Below are 2533 nucleotides of genomic sequence, written 5' to 3'. Positions count from 1 at the left end.
TAACTGATTAAAAATAGGTCTGATTTTATCATAATTTCACTGTATAGCTGCACAATTACGCGCAAAGATACCTATGTTTGATGCGCACGTACGGCATTGCTACTGATTTTTAACAATATTTTTCCTACATACCCGGTAGTACCGGGTACGCGCAATTCAACAATATGTGTTTATACCCGGTATTACCGGGTACACGCAGTGAAAGGGTTAATACCATTTCTAAATGGCAATTGGTTAGGCTGATATGATCGATAATTTAAAAACACAAAATTGCGCGTAGTTGATGTCACGCATGACTGAGCGTGTTGAAAAGCTTACCATGACTATTCTAGACCAAGCCAAATGTTCGCTGACATCGATTTTGCGTAACTCGTGGCAGTTTTTGAGATATCGTGCAAACAGAAAAGGGGAGAAAGAAAGAATAAAAAAGATGATGATCCTGACAATAACAATAGGTGATCCGCTAACGTTAGCGGATCATCAATAAACCTAATGTGCAGAACATGGTTGAAAATGTATACAACATGATCAGTTTCTGAAAAGATTGTAAATATTATGCATAAATGTAGGCTAATAGAATGAATATTAACAAATTAATGTCAACACCAGTTCTAAGTTTCAGTTAGCAACTGAGATAATGTATATCTCTTCTTCATCTAATATTTATTTTACTAATGATCTCAGAAAAGATCAAGACTTAACTGATGCTGACTGGAATACAGTTTCTTGTCTACAATATTGTCGGGCACATAGAGACCTTGTTTATTTGCGCTATAAATGTTATTATTATTATTATTACTATTATTATTATTATTATTCAAAAAATAGCTCATCTGTGTTGGTGTTCGAATGTAATAAAAGTTCAAACTTTTGATCACAACACAAACAAATTTCACGGTAAGTAAACTTGTGTTGTGATCAAAAGTTTAAACTTTTATTACATTGTTATTATTATTATTATTATTATTATTATTATTATTATTATTATTATTATTATTATTATTATTATTATTATTGTTATTATTATTATTATTATTATTATTAAAAGAATAATAGTATAGAGACAACATTCGAAAGGGGATTTATTATCTAACCATTTAAACTTTACAAAGTAATCTTGCATTAATCATTGACATGGTTCATTGACCTTAAAACCTTTGGCTATGTGCTGTAAAAAATGGAAAAATAATAATATTATTGTAGTCAGAAAAGAAGGTATTTAAAGTAAAATGGAATTAAAAATATAATGTAATTGAAACTGTAAATCCGTAAGGTATTTAAGTGTTGTCTTTAGTTCAAACGAGAAATTACAATAACCAGTAATACAATTTTTAAGAAGCTAATTAAGTAATGTAAAATTTAAAGTTTCAAAACAAAAATGTTTTTGGTAATATATACCATTAACATTATGAAACAATGTGTTGTGGATACCGGTTTGACTTTATGTGAGTAAAATTTGAAATGTGTTTTTTTGCTGCGAAGCAGCCAATTCATATTCTTGACAGCAATTTGACCTCTGAAAGGTCATTGTTTGTCAAAAAACAATCGCCTAAAAGACAACTGAAAAGCGGAGTTTCCTTCTTTCATTCTGCCGGGTAAAATCAATTACTATAGGCGACGTTTGTAGACTAACCTACTCTTACCAACGTTGGCATGTCGCGACGCTGGAGTACTATTCAGCGTTTTTACTATATTTCTAGGTTTCCTATTTCTACGTTTAATCGGCTCATGTCTCAGCCACAATATTTTGAGGCCAATATTATTACGAACCCAGTTAAACTTATTTACTAGCCTATTTCAACGTGCTAATTATTACATTTAGGCGACGCTTGTTGTGGACTGGCATAGTGTTTTCGGAAATACCATTTTATACACATGCGCAGATCGATTCGCCAGCAGCGTCATCGCCAGCAGCAGCGAGTCGCCAGCAGAGAGATGTCACTGCAGCAAAACACTAAATTGTACACGGTACCAACGCTGTTCTAATAGGCAATGGGGTCGTGCTCATATTATTTGTTATATTTTTATTATTCATTATTTTCATTTTACTCGCATAAATAATTTTGTTCGAAGAACATTTTATGCAGTTGTACTTCGCAGCACTTCACTTGCAATTTGCAATTTCTAGTCTTATTGAAACTCTTGAAAATTTATGATTAGATGTTTTCCTAACAAAGTTATGAATTATTGTACATTGGTTTCCAGTAACTGTTTTAACCAATGCAATTTCAAATCAGTTAATTAATTTTATTTTGGAATTTTTGTTTCAGCACAAAACCAATGTGATTTCGAGGATCCACACATCTGTTACTTTGTACAAGATAAATATGATGATTTTGATTGGATAAGAACATCTGGCTCAACACCCACATTTGGTACTGGCCCTAAGTATGACCACACCTACGGAACATTACAAGGTATTAAAAAGCTGACATGAATTTCAATTTCCTAAATGAAATTGTAAATTCTTAATGAAAATATTTCTAAAACTACAAACGAAATAAATAAAATAAACTACAAAGAGATAGAACAA

General features: G+C 31.5%; 1 long non-coding RNA gene across 1 annotated transcript in view; it reads left to right on the top strand.

Annotated features, from left to right (window-relative positions):
- LOC117104811 overlaps positions 1 to 2405 on the top strand; it is a 7003-nt gene extending 4598 nt beyond the window's left edge. Inside the window, exon 3 of the long non-coding RNA XR_004444827.1 lies at positions 2271 to 2405. This is a non-coding gene — a long non-coding RNA (uncharacterized LOC117104811). The remainder of the gene's footprint in view (positions 1 to 2270) is intronic.
- Positions 2406 to 2533: the final 128 nt, after the last annotated feature.

The sequence above is a fragment of the Anneissia japonica genome, unplaced genomic scaffold (assembly GCF_011630105.1).
Source record: "Anneissia japonica isolate Jap-2015-1 unplaced genomic scaffold, ASM1163010v1 scaffold5148_len95523_cov101, whole genome shotgun sequence".
NCBI classification, from domain to species: domain Eukaryota; kingdom Metazoa; phylum Echinodermata; class Crinoidea; order Comatulida; family Comatulidae; genus Anneissia; species Anneissia japonica.
This window is presented reverse-complemented; position numbering and strand designations above follow the sequence as displayed.